At 46.3% G+C, this 13,366-nt stretch overlaps 1 non-coding gene across 1 annotated transcript; it reads left to right on the top strand.

The window, feature by feature from the left end:
- Window positions 1–2,031: 2,031 nt before the first annotated feature.
- Window positions 2,032–2,135, top strand: LOC122695845. The gene has a single exon (XR_006341590.1). It is a non-coding gene; the product is annotated as a U6 spliceosomal RNA (small nuclear RNA).
- Window positions 2,136–13,366: the final 11,231 nt, after the last annotated feature.

Below are 13,366 nucleotides of genomic sequence, written 5' to 3'. Positions count from 1 at the left end.
CTGTCCATGGGATTCTCCAGGCAAGAATCCTGGTGTGGTTTGCCATGCCCTCCTCCAAGGGATCTTCCCAACCCAGGAATCAAGCTCGCCTCTCTTCTGTCTCCTGCGTTGGTAGGCGGGTTTACCACGAGCCCCTCCTGGGAAGGCCTTGCGCTGTGCTGTGCTTAGTCGCCCCATGGACTGTAGCCCGCCAAGATCCTCTTTCCACGGGGATTCTCCAAACAAGAATACTGGAGTGGGTCACCATGCCCTCCTCCAGGGAAACTTCCCACTCTTACCATCCACCAAAAAAGTAATGCAGAAGGCTGCAAATAAGAAAAGAGTTTATGGGACTTCCCTGCCAGTCCAGGGGTTAAGACTGACCAGGGGACTTTGCAGGGGACATGGATTTGAACCCTGGTTGGGGAAGTAAGATCCCACATGCCTCACAGCACAACCAAAATATTAAAAAAAAAAAAAAAAAAAGTTTATTTGAAGTCTTAAGAATTGCAATGCAGGAGACATAAAAGTTGCCATGAGATTGTTAAAAGTTTCCCGGTGGAATCGTTATAGACTCCAAAGCGACTCAGAAAATACTTTTTCTTAAGGAATCACAAGTTGTTTCAGCGTAAGGGGTCCAAAAAGCATCTTGAATCTCTGACAGGTGTTCTGGATGACTTCATCAGGTCAAAAGGTCAGATTCCATCCAAGCTGATATGTGCATGTCACATCATTATTTTTTTTTATTGGAGTATACTTATTTACAACGTTGCATTAGTTTCAGGTGTTCAGCAAAGTGAATCAGTTATACATATATCCACTCTCTTAGATTGTTTTCCCACATAGGTCACTATAGAGTTCTGAGTAGTGTTCCCTGTGCTATACTGTAGGTCTGTATTCGTTATCTGCTTTATAGATAGTGTGTGTATTTGTCAACCCCAATCTCCCAGTTTATCCCTCCACCCTCCCTATCCCCCTGGAAGGTCACACTTTCTTAAAGACCTCCTGCCCGCCTCCACTTTGGAGAGCTCACTTAGCAACATTGTTTAGTTGCTAAGTCCTGTCCTGCTCTTTGCCACACCATGAACTGTAGCCCACTGGGTTCCTTGGCCCATGGGTTTTTACACGCAAGAATACTGGTGTAGGTTGCCACTTCCTTCTCCAGGAAATATTCCCAGGCCAGGGATCAAACCCACATCTCCTGCGACGGCAGCTGATTCTTTACCACTAAGCCACCTGGGAAGCCCTCACTTGGCAATACTGACTCCCTTTTGATTTTCCTTTCATGCTAGTAAATGCCAAACTCAAACTATGGAAACACAGCGCCTGCCTGCAAAGAGTTCTCATCCTGTGGGGAAGATCATATGCAAATGCAGGCAAAAACAAAACTATAGAGAGATAATTCTGTGGGTGACTAATTAGCATGTGAATGGCACCAAATTTTTGTCTAGTCAGGGAAGACATCCTGGAGGAAGAGAGTCTTCCACTTGAGCCTTCAAGGGTGAGTAAGACTTGAAGTGGGGAAGAGGTCAGCATATAGTCTCGGCCTGAGTGGGGAGCCTTAATAAGAATAGGAAGGTCGGCTAACCTGGTTGAAAGGTCCTGGAAGGGAATGAAAGTGAATAAATCTGGAAGAGTGGGTTGAGGACAGATTGTGGAGGTTTCTGAGGACCCAGAGGAGAGTCTCTAAGTGTACTTTATGCACTGATGTCTTATGAAGTCAGAGCTAGGGCAGGTGTATAGGAAAGGAGTGGCAAGATAGACAGCTCTTAGCGAAGATTAACATGAGGCAGCCTGTTAAGCTGCAGAAAGAGTGAGAGTGAAATTGAAGGGCAGGAAGAGTGAGAGTGAAATTGAAGGGCCTGCAGGGGCCCGTGGAGGGAACTTTGAATATTTCCTCTGTGGTGGGCCTTGGGCACTTAGCATGTATTATGACATGTAATCCTCCCAAGAGCCCTGGGGAATTTGTGTTATTAACCTCTGTTTCACTGATGACTAATGCAAGGTTAAGGAATCTCCCCAAGGTCACCTGGCTTAAACCAGCAGAGCTAGGTCCTCGCTTCAGCAACACATGTACTAAAATCAGAGCAATGCAGAGATTAGCATGGCCCCTGTGCAAGGATAACACGCAAACTGGTGAAGTGTTTCATTGTTGAAACAAATGAGCAAAAAATAAAAGCAACAGCAAAATATAAAAACATACAAACAAAAATGAACAGAGCTCAGATTTGAACCCGCACAGCCCACCACCCGAGCTCACTTTCTAACCCCTTTGCTATGTCACCATTATATCACTGACCTAGAAAAATCCAGACTGGCTAAGTCTGAGACAGTCACCTCATCTGGCACATCCAGCAAGGCAGAGGGTGGAGAAAAGTATTTAGGACTTTGCTCAGGAAGATGCCTGAGTATTCAGGACACCCAACGCCTCTAAACAGAGTTGGAAATTGTCGTGTAAGTTAGCTTATGATTGCTTTTGACTGCTTGCTTGTTTCACCATGCTACTTGGCTTGTGGGATCTTGGTTCCCCAACCAGAGACTGAACCCAAGCCACAACAGTGAAGGCATCAAAAGCATTGAGTCCCAACCACAGGACCACCAGGGAATTCCCAGCTTTTGGTTGTAATGGGAGGGGCCGACATCAAACTTTTGATTGCCGAGGCGTGCACTTCAAAGACATCCATCTCTGATAAGCATGCTGCAGGCTACAAAATCAGATAAAGGGTCAGGCTACTCCACCCATGAAGTTCCCCTTTCAGAAAGCTCTGGGTGACCTAGCTAACTGACCACTTGAGTGACCCCAGTTTTCCCTTCCTTGCTTTCTTTATTTCTTTTGTGTTTTAAATTCACCCAAAAAGAGTGAACCCATGAAATCCCAGGTACCTCACCCTCACCCCAATAAAGGCAGAACCCCAGGTCTGAGCTCTCTCTCTCTGAGACCTTGCTCTGTGGCTACTGCAGTGCTGCGTACCCTCCAGGACCATGAGGAGCAAACCTTGTCTTTTCAAAGTTCTCTGGTGGTTGTTGCTAAGGTCATAGTAAGAATCACAATGGCTGGTCCAGCCTTAACATCAGCTTCAGCTGGGGAGGACTCAGTGGTGCTCCCCTGAGGAGTACAACCCAGGTGAGTGCCTGCAGGCATTCCTAGCTCATAGCATCAACAGACTCAGACTGACCCAAAACAGAGATACAGACCCAGAATTGCAGAAATACAGACAGTTTCGTGCCTGGATTGTGGACAGAGTCTTTAGTAATGGGTACTTGGTGGTGACTATTTTTCAAGTCCAATGGAAGCCAGGGAGACAGACTCCATCAGAGAAATACACCAGCATTACCAAGACTAAGCAATTCCATCGCATGTCCCTTGAAAGGGTGGGTTTCCCAGGTGGCTGAAAGGTAAAGAACTTGCCTGCCATTGCAGGAGCCACAGGAGACCCAGGTTCAATCCCAGAGTGGGGAAGATTCTCTGGAGAAGGAAATGGCAATGCACTCCACTATTCTAGCCGGGATACCCCCATGGACAGAGAAGCCTGGCAAGTACAGTCTATGGAGTCCCAGAGAGTCAGACACAACAGAAGCAACTGAGCATTTTCCTTGAAAGGGAGGAGATCGACCCCCTCCTGCCACACCTGAAGTCCAGGGACACCTGAAGGCTTAGGGGTAGGGTGGGGAGGAAGTACTTCTAAAAGGACAGGGAAGCTTTTCCCTCCAGCCCTTTGGGTGTGCCTGGAGACGACAGATTTAGTTTGTGAATCTGATTGGGCCAAGCCCTAAAGGGATTTCCTCAGAAGCAAGCAGAATCCTGTCTGAAGGAGCAACAGCCTGTGGTATAATAGCTGGCAGGCAGCAAGCATCCTGTGAGGCTGGCCAAATGCTGTGATTGCACAGAACCACTGCAGGAGGAGATGGGAGTGTATGTGGGGGAGAGAAATAGCAGGTGTCAGGCCATCAGGAGAGGAGTCTGGAAATGAGGTCAATGACAAAGCAACATTTGTACCTCATGAGAATGTAGGGGAACTTGGCCAAATACACAGATCTATACTGTTTAGTTTTCAGAGTCTGGAAGTTTGGAATCCAGGGTGGAATCAGTTGGTGAGAGAAAAGACCTTTTCAACAGGGACAGCAGTGAGGGATGCTAGTGACATGGTGATGGTGATGGTGGCTCTAAGTGAGGCTCTGACAAGTTCGAGCAACTGTGAATTCTGTCATGAATTCATAGAGAATCCTTACAAGGAGCCTTCCAGTTGTGGAACTGAGCCATCCCTTGAAGAGACCACAGGTGAAGGGAGAAAGAAATCTGGCCTGTTGAGCTGCATCAGGTAAGGACATCTTGGTTAGGAGAGGCAATATTTATTTTGCTGCATTAGTCAGCAGAAGCTAGGTTGTGCTGTGTAACAAGCAAGCCCAAAATCTCAGTGATTTTACACCTGAAAGTTTATTTCTTACTCATACAAAGTCCAACCCTGAGGGAGGACTCTATCCCACATATTCACTCATGGGCCTGCCATCTGGAAGGTCACCAGTTCCTAAATAAGGGCAAGAAAGTGTAAGTTCTCCTGAGCTTCCAGTGGGAAGTGACATCACATTGACTGGTCAGAACTAGTCATGTGGCCTCACCAAACGCAAGAGGAGCTAGGAGATGCTGAGGAGCAGATGGAAGGTCTGGTGAGCATCCCTGTCCCTGCTGCACTTAGCAGAGCCTGGCATTTGTCATTGAGAGAAATCTCTTGACCCTTGGAGAGCACTAACTGAAAGCTAAAGGAGTTTTTTTTCCTGAAAATTCTGCAAGGCATGGGGGGTTAGCCATGTTGCCTGGACACCACTCCTCTGGACAACCTTCACACACGTGGTGGGGGGTGGGGGTGGGGATGAACACTCTCCCCCAGAGACAAGTGCACATGATGGAATCCAAGATGCCAGGAGCACAGGCACTGTGGTCCCCAGAAGAATGCTGCCAGGCTTCTCAGGGCAGAGGCAGAGCCTGGCACTAGTGGAAGCACATGGGTGATGCCTCATGAGAGTCCCTACTTGGTTGCATTGTGACTGGGGGACTATTTCAGGAGACTGAGATCCTTCATAATGCATGTGCAGGACAAGAGCTGAAGACAGTGACCTCCTGTTGAGTCAACAAGGCTGGTAACACTCCAATCACCTTGTGCCCGTATGGCACACAGGGAAACAGATTTGAGGGAGTTCACTGACTTCTCAAGGTCACCTGGTTAATGAATGGCAGAGCCTGTTGATCCCCTGGCAGCATTTGAAAGTGTGAGATGCACTGCTTGGAAGGCATGAGATGCGTGGGAAAGATAGTGAGCTGGAGCCAGGATCCCGGGTCCTGGTACAGGCCTTGCCATGGCTCTGCTGAGTGGCTTGGGCACATTTCCTGTCTCAGGGCCTTGGAAACCTGGCATTAGAACACGGCCTGCTTCCTCCTCTTCTAGGCCTTCTTGACAAGCTCCTTCACAGATAGGGTGTCACTGGACCACAGGGAACGGAAGGATGCTACTGTGCTAGAGCCTGATGGGGCCCGTCTGCTGTTCCCAGCCTGGCCAGCCCCTAGAAGCCACCAGCCTCGGCCCTGGCGTGGGACAGTAGGGGTCAGGAGTCAGAGGCGGCCCGGCTGCCCCTGCCCTGGGGCTCCGTGTCTACACCGGTATGTCCCTGCCCTGCCGTAGGCCAGACCCCCATCCTGAGTCCTGACAAGCAGCCTGATGAGTGAGGGCAGCGAGGCAGCTAGTAGAGTGGGAGAGTGGAGCCCAGGGGAAGGCAGAGGAGAGTCAGGAGGGAGTTTGTGGCCGGGTCTCAAGAGCTCCGAGTCCTCTGCAGAGGGTCAGTCTAGAGCCAACCCTGGCCTCCCCTGTCCTTGTCACTGAGCTCCCCCAGAAACTGGACCTCCAACCTTCGTGCTGGGCTTCAGCTCCCCTCTCCAGCACCCAGTTGGCTCAGCAGTAAAGAAGCCACCTCCAATGCAGGAGACAACAGATTCAGGTTCGATCCCTGGGTCCGGAAGATCCTTTGAAAAAGGAAATGGCAACCCATTCCAATATTCTTGCCTGGGAAATCCCATGGACAGAGGAGCCTGGGGGGTTACAGTCCATGGGATCACAAAGGGTCAGACAAACCCGACCTACTCAGCACACACACACACTCCAGCACCCACGCCTCCCCTCTGGTCCTTCCCATCCCTGGTCGGGGACTTCCCTGGTGGTCCAGTGGTTTAGATGGCATTTCCAGTGCAAGGGGCATGGGCTCAATCCTTGGTTGGGGAAGATCCCACATGTCACGTGGCATGGCCCTCCCCAAAAAGAAATCCACCGCCCATCACACCTGCATCTTCCCAGGCCTGAGCACAAGTCCATCCTCGGCAGCAAGCCTCCCTCGGGCCTGGTATTGGGCACCGTCAACTTCGTGGTGGCCCCTGACCCTGAGCCCCCTCCATCACCCCGACAATCAGCACCTCCCAAGTCCAGCAGCGAGCGTCTCCCTGTCCCCCGTCCTTACTCCATCTCCCTCCCATTACCTTGCCCTTGACTCTGGGCCCTCCCTGTCCTACCCTCTTACCACTCTGCAGTCTTAGCTCCTCTGGTCAGATTCATCCAGAAGTTCCTGGATGAACTGACATTCCATAATGAGCTCATTCAACCACACGTCCCAGATTCCTGAGTCCCTGCATACATACCCTTTCCCTTCCACCCCACCTTCCCCCTTCTCCTGTGTCCCTCACCTTGACTCAGCCCATGGAGCCTTGGAAATTTCAGAAGATTCCAGCACCCAGCAGGGCTGTGTTCACCAGGCTGCCGGGGCTGCCTTTCCTGGACAATGCTGTCACTCCCGTCCCCCACGGAGGCAGAAGGGTAACTGCCTCCTAGGATTACGATGCCCAAGGTGGAACATTCTCCTTGTGGGTGTTTTTCACTTCTCAGTCTGAAATCCCACCCTGGACAGCAAACAAGTGAGCATCCGATCTCAGGCTCCATTCTCCATGTCTGGACACAGAGAGGGAAGAAGATGGAGGGACAAACTGACAGAGTAGCAGTGATCTACAATCACTACTGTGCAATAGCTAGTGGGAAGCTGATACAACACAGGGAGCTCAGCTTGGAGCTCCGTGATGACCCCCCACCTCCGTGATGGGGTGGGGGTGGGAGGGAGGCTCAAGAAGGAGGGGATATATGTATACATATAGCTTATTCACTGCATTGTACAGCATAAATTGACACAACATTGAAAAGCAATTTCACTCCAATTAAAAAAAAAATTGTTGGGTCAAAGTAGGCTAAAAAAAAAAATTAGGAAACACTCTGGGATGACTGGAAAAAATCTCAGGCTCCATTCTTGAGTCAGTTTTCATCTTAGACTCCAGCTGTCCCCATGGTTCAGGGCTCCTCCTCTGAGCTGAGCCCCTGCCTCCATCTCCACCTTCTGCTGGGTGAGCCCTACCCCATTCTCACACCCACTAATGGAAACGGAAATGCTTCTCTAGTAAAGAAAAGTCAGCATCGCAGACCAAGGAAGTTCCCTTTCTGCTTTCTAACATCAAACACTGAGATCTTTATTTCCAACCCTTCCCTTACTGTGGAGGACTAGAGATCTGAGACCGCTAACAGCACTGCTAACAGCGTATTAAAAAGCAAAGACATTACTTTGCTGACAAAGGTCTGTATAGTCAAAGCTATGGTTTTTCCGATAGTCATATGGATATGAGAGTTGGACCATAAAGAAGCCTGAGCACCGAAAAATTGATGCTTTCTAACTGTGCTGTTGGAGAAGACCCTTGAGAGTCCCTTGGACTGTAAGGAGATCCAACCAGTCCATCCTAAAGGAAATAAACCCTGAATATTCATTGGAAGGAGAAGGCAATGGCAAGCCACTCCAGTACACTTGCCTGGAAAATCCCATGGATGGAGGAGCCTGGTAGACTGCAGTCCATGGGGTGGCTAAGAGTCAGACATGACTGAGCAACTTCACTTTCACTTTTCACTTTCATGCATTGGAGAAGGAAATGGCAACCCACTCCAGTGTTCTTGCCTGGAGAATCCCAGGGACGGGGGAGCCTGGTGGGCTGCCATCTATGCGGTCGCACTGAGTTGGACACGACTGAAGTGACTTAGCAGCAGCAACGGCAGCATTCATTGGAAGGACTGATGCTGAAGCTGAAGCTCCAATACTTTCGCCACCTGATGTGAAGAGCCGACTCATTAGAAAAAACCCTGATGTTGGGAAAGATTGAAGGCAGGAGAAGAAGGGGACGACAGAGGATGAAATGGTTGGATGGCATCACCGACTCAATGGACATGAGTTTGAGCAAGCTCTGGGAGACGGTGAAGGTCAGGGAAGCCTGGCGTGCTGCAGTCCATGGGGTTGTAAAACAGTCAGACATGACTGAGCAACTGAACATCTGGGCCCTGAAAATACTTTGCCACATGGAATCACAGTCTTCCTCTGTCATCCGAAAAACTGGAGAATGGTTTCTGTTTGTTTTCAGTAGCATCTTTTTTTTCCCCTTTGGGACCAACATTCAGTTCCTCTGGGTGCCATAAGCCTCATATTTGCTAACTGAAGGGCAGAGAATATTCGTAGAATTTTTGAGTGATTTCCAGCTCTGATGATCTGAGATTTGCCTGTAAATCATGAAAATGAGCCTGAGGGCCAGGAGACACCAGGCTTTCGGGAAATCGAGATTATAAACTTGACTTTTAGTCCAATAGGCTGACACCACCAGGCAGCAGTTCTCAGCAGTGAGCAGCCCAGGCTGTCTTCTTTAAGAAACCACACTGGGAGACGAACAGGAAGAAGAAAAGAAAATAAACATTCACTGAATACCACTTACACGCCAAAGGATATTCAGGGGTGTACATGTGTTATCCCATAGCTTTTTTAAACACTGAGATTTTATTCACACATTAGTAGTATTCACCTCTTTAAACTCTACAGTTCAGTGGTTTTAGTATATTTATAAAGTTGCTCAACAATTACCATTATTTAATTCCGGAATGTTTTTGTCCCTCCAAAAAATCACTCCACATTCAATAATACATACACTCTCTGTTCCCAGCTCCTGGCAACCGCTTATCTATTTTCTGTCTCTATTAATTTTTCCCTTCTGGACATTTCACATGCAATCTGGGGCATTTGGTAATGGGCTTCTTTCACTTAGCGTAATATTTTCCAGATTTATCTATGCTGTAACAACTACCAGTACTTTATTCCTTTTTATGGCTGCTGCTGCTAAGTCGGTTCAGTCATGTCCGACTCTGTGCGACCCCATAGACGGCAGCCCACCAGGCTCCCCCGTCCCTGAGATTCTCCAGGCAAGAACACTGGAGTGGGTTGCCATTTCTTTCTCCAATGCATGAAAGTGAAAAGTGAAAGTGAAGTTTATGACTAAATAATAGCTATTGAATGGATAGACTATATTTTGTTTCCTCAATTGATGGACATTTGGTTTGTTTCTACTTTCTGACTAATGTGAATAATGAATCTATCAACATTCGTGTACAAGTTTCTATTTTGAAACATATGTTTTCAATTCTCTTGGTTAGTTTCCCAGAGTAGAAAACTGCAGGGTAATATGTTAACTCAATGTCTGATTTTTGAGAAACTTCCAAACTACAGTAGCTGCACCATTTTACCCCAATATATGAGGGTTCCGGTTTCTCCATATTCTCACCAACACTGGCAATCATCCACTTCTTTGATTATGGCCAACCTTGTGTGTCCAAAGTGATGCATCATTTTAGTTTTGATTTGCATTTCTCTAACAACTAATGGTGTTGAGCATGTTTTAATATGCTCATTGAATTGTTATATGTTTCTTTTTACATCTTTGAAGGTCATACTCCTCTAATCCATCCTGCCAAACTCAGCCTTTTACAGTGTTCAATCCACCTGCATTTAATGTAATTACTGATGAGACAGGATTTAAATATGCCATGTTATTTGTTTTATGGAAGTTTTATATCTCTTTTATTCTATTCCTTTTAAGTGGATATTTTCTAGTGCACCTTTCTTGTCTTTTTTTTTTTTTCATTATTCTTTTAAACATTTATTTTCTGCCAGGCTCTTCTGTTCATGCGATTCTACAGGCAAGAATACTGGAGTGGGTTGCCATTCCCTTCTCCTGGGGATCTTCCTGACCCAGGGATTGAACCCAGGTCACCTGCATTGCAGGCAGATTGTTTACTGTCTGAGCCACGGCTCCAATATACTTTCTTTTCTGTTAAATGGATATTTTCTAGCGCACCTTTCAAATTTCCTTGTCTTTTCTTTCACTGTTCTTTTAAAATTTTATTTTCTTATACATGTGTTGTGGATTGAAATGAACATTTTAATTTACAACAGACTAGTTTGGATTAATATTAAGCTCAGTAGTATACAAAATATTGTTTCTATGTAGCTTCATTCTTTAATCCCCCTTTTTTCCTATTATTGTCACAAAAATCACATCTACATACATTATATATCTATCAACACTTATTTATTGTTAATCACTTTGAATAGTTTGTCTCTTAAATCAGATAGGAGAAAAATAGAAATGAAAATTGCAAACAAAACACAAAAATACAAAAAAAAAAAACAAAACACAACACCACAAAAACACCTATTGTCTTTTCTATTGACCTATGTAGTTGCTTTTGCTGGTGCTCCTTATTTCCCCATGTGCATTTTAGTTTCTGTTTAGTGTCTCATTTCAGCCTGAGAGACCCTCCTTAGTATTTCTTGTAAGACAGGTTTACTAGCAGCAAAATCTCTCAGCTTTTATTTATCTGCTGCTGCTGCTAAGTCGCTTTAGCCGTGACCGACTGTGCAACCCCATAGACGGCAGCCCACCAGGCTCCGCCGTCCCTGGGATTCTCCAGGCAAGAACACTGAGAATGTCTTAATTTCTCTTCCACTTTTGAAGAATAGTTTTGTCCAGTGTAGAACAGGTTGATAGTTTTTATTTCAGCTCTTTGAATAAATCATACCACTACTTCTGGCCTATGTAGTTTTTGATGACAAATCAACTGTTAATCTTATTGAGGATCTTTAATATGTGATGAATTAATGTCTCTCTTGCTGTTTTCAAATTATCTTATTGTCTTTGGATTTTGATAGGTTGATTAAGGGTACCTCTTTAAATTTATCTGCAGTACCTCATTAAATTTATCTGCAGTTTGTTGAGATTATTGGACATGTAGATTTTCATCAAATTTAGGGGTTTGCAGGCCATTATTTATTCATATATTTCTTCTCTCTCTCTCTCTCTGAGAGTCCCATTAGGCATATGTTGAGACATTCTTTGCAGTCCCACAAGTCTCAAAGTGAAAGAAAGTGAAAGTTTCTTCACTTTGTGACCGACTCTTTGTGACCCCAGGGACTATACCGTCCATGGAATTCTCCAGGCCAGAATACTGGAGTGGGTAGCCGTTCCCTTATCCAGGGGATCTTCCCAACCCAGGGATCGAACTCAGGTCTCCCACATTGCAGGAGGATTCTTTACCAGCTGAACCACCAGGAAAGACCCACAAGTCTCAAAGTTTTGTTTCTTTTTTTCATTCTGTTCCTCAGACTGGCTAATTTCACATATACCTATTTTATATTTCCTGATTCTTTTACTTCCTGTTTGCTCAGTGCCTGAAGATTAGGCAGAGGTGAGAGTTTAGGGTCTTCTGAGGTCTTTCCTGAGCATGTACACAGTTCTAGGCATACGTCTGACCTTCTAGGTTCTGCATAGTTTCACGAGGTATTGATAATCCCACTGAATCATCTGAACCCTGAGGCCCCGTTTGGTTAAGTGACTGGCACAAGATGGTCACCAAGCAGTGTGAGGCACCAGACTCAAACCCAAAGCCATACTCTTTCCTGCAACTTGCATGGGTGTCCCTCTTCCATGCTCGCTGGGAATCCTGGTTTAACCCAGCATAGAAGCCCTCCGTACCAAGTGTGAGAATGAAACTCCTCGTCGGTGGCAGGTACCTGGAAGAAGATCGCTAAAGTCAAAGCTGATTCTAAGGAATCTCAAGAATGGAGGAAGGAAGGCTTGGGCCATGTATGATAAGCAGGGAACAATTACCTTTGCATAATTGGGAAGGAAATTACGGACTTAAGGATGAGGGAAACTTCAAGGACATTGCAAGTGACTCCAGCCCATTTTATTTTAATGTTTATTTATGTATCTGGCTGTGTTAGGTCTTGGTTGCTCCATGTGGGATCTTTATTGCAGTAAGCTGGCTCTTGAGTTGTGGCCCATGGACTTAGCTGCCCCATGGCCTGTGGGATCCTATTTCCCCAACCAGGGATCAAACCTGCATCCCCTGCATTGAAAGGTGAATTCTCAACCACTGGACCACCAGGGAAATCCTCCAGCCCATTTTAAAAGCCATCATCTGTTAGACCCTCACTACAGATACCTGGTCCCATGACAAGCACTTGAACTATAGTAGGTCTATAGCACAAGGGATCTTAAAGTGGCATAGGATTCCAGAGTCTAAGGCCTTTATTTCAAGGATCAACGGAACTGTCTTTATTGAGTCCCTTCCATACAGTCCTTGACAGATGGTCACTTTCAATGACAGGGGACTTACTACCTTTCAGGGCAACACATTCCATCTTCAGGCTCCTCTGCTTGTCAGATTATCAGCCAAGCTCAGCAGGGCGGCATCTTCAGCACCTAGAGGTTTAGTTCTTGACCTCACCCTTCTGATCTGTGTGACTTTGCCAAGTCACTTCCTTTATCTGACCCTGTTTGCTCATCTGAAATATGGAGACAGGAATGCCTGCTTGGCAAGGCTATTGGAGGACAGATGACAGAAAGCAATTCAGAGTACTTGGTGGAAGGGCTCAGTAACAGCAGTTATTGCTTAAGTTCTTCCGCACGAGGGGCTGAAGTCTGTGTCTCGGCCGTTTCCACCCATTCTTCCTAAATCTGTTTGTTCAGCTCACTCTCTCATCCCCCAGCTCATACTTTCAGACCATCGCATATAGCAATTACTTTGCTTATTTTTCTTTATGCTAAGTTACTCTACTACTGAAACTACTACCCAGACATATAGTCTTGACTCCTTCCATCGCCCTTTTTCCTCTCCTCAAAAGAGAAGACTTACTATCCATTATACTCACAGTGTAGGAAGGTCTAAAGGCGCTTCTGACAAGCAGAGGAAAAAAAAGTGAGTCTTACTCCCTCATTCCAAAGCTTATACCTCCAGTAGTGCAGTCCAAGGCACTTTCACTTTTCTACTACTTAAGTCACATGTTAGACTATCCAAGTCCTGTTGCTTGCACTTAAACCTGTGAAGTACAAGGTCAGTATCTTTCCCATCCCTGTTAAAATACGTCTTGTTAGACTTAGCATATGTCCCAGGCTGTTGGGGTCCTGATTTTTCACATCCACCTCAAAGCCTATTAA

This window comes from Cervus elaphus, chromosome 5 (assembly GCF_910594005.1).
Source record: "Cervus elaphus chromosome 5, mCerEla1.1, whole genome shotgun sequence".
NCBI lineage: Eukaryota > Metazoa > Chordata > Mammalia > Artiodactyla > Cervidae > Cervus > Cervus elaphus.
This window is presented reverse-complemented; position numbering and strand designations above follow the sequence as displayed.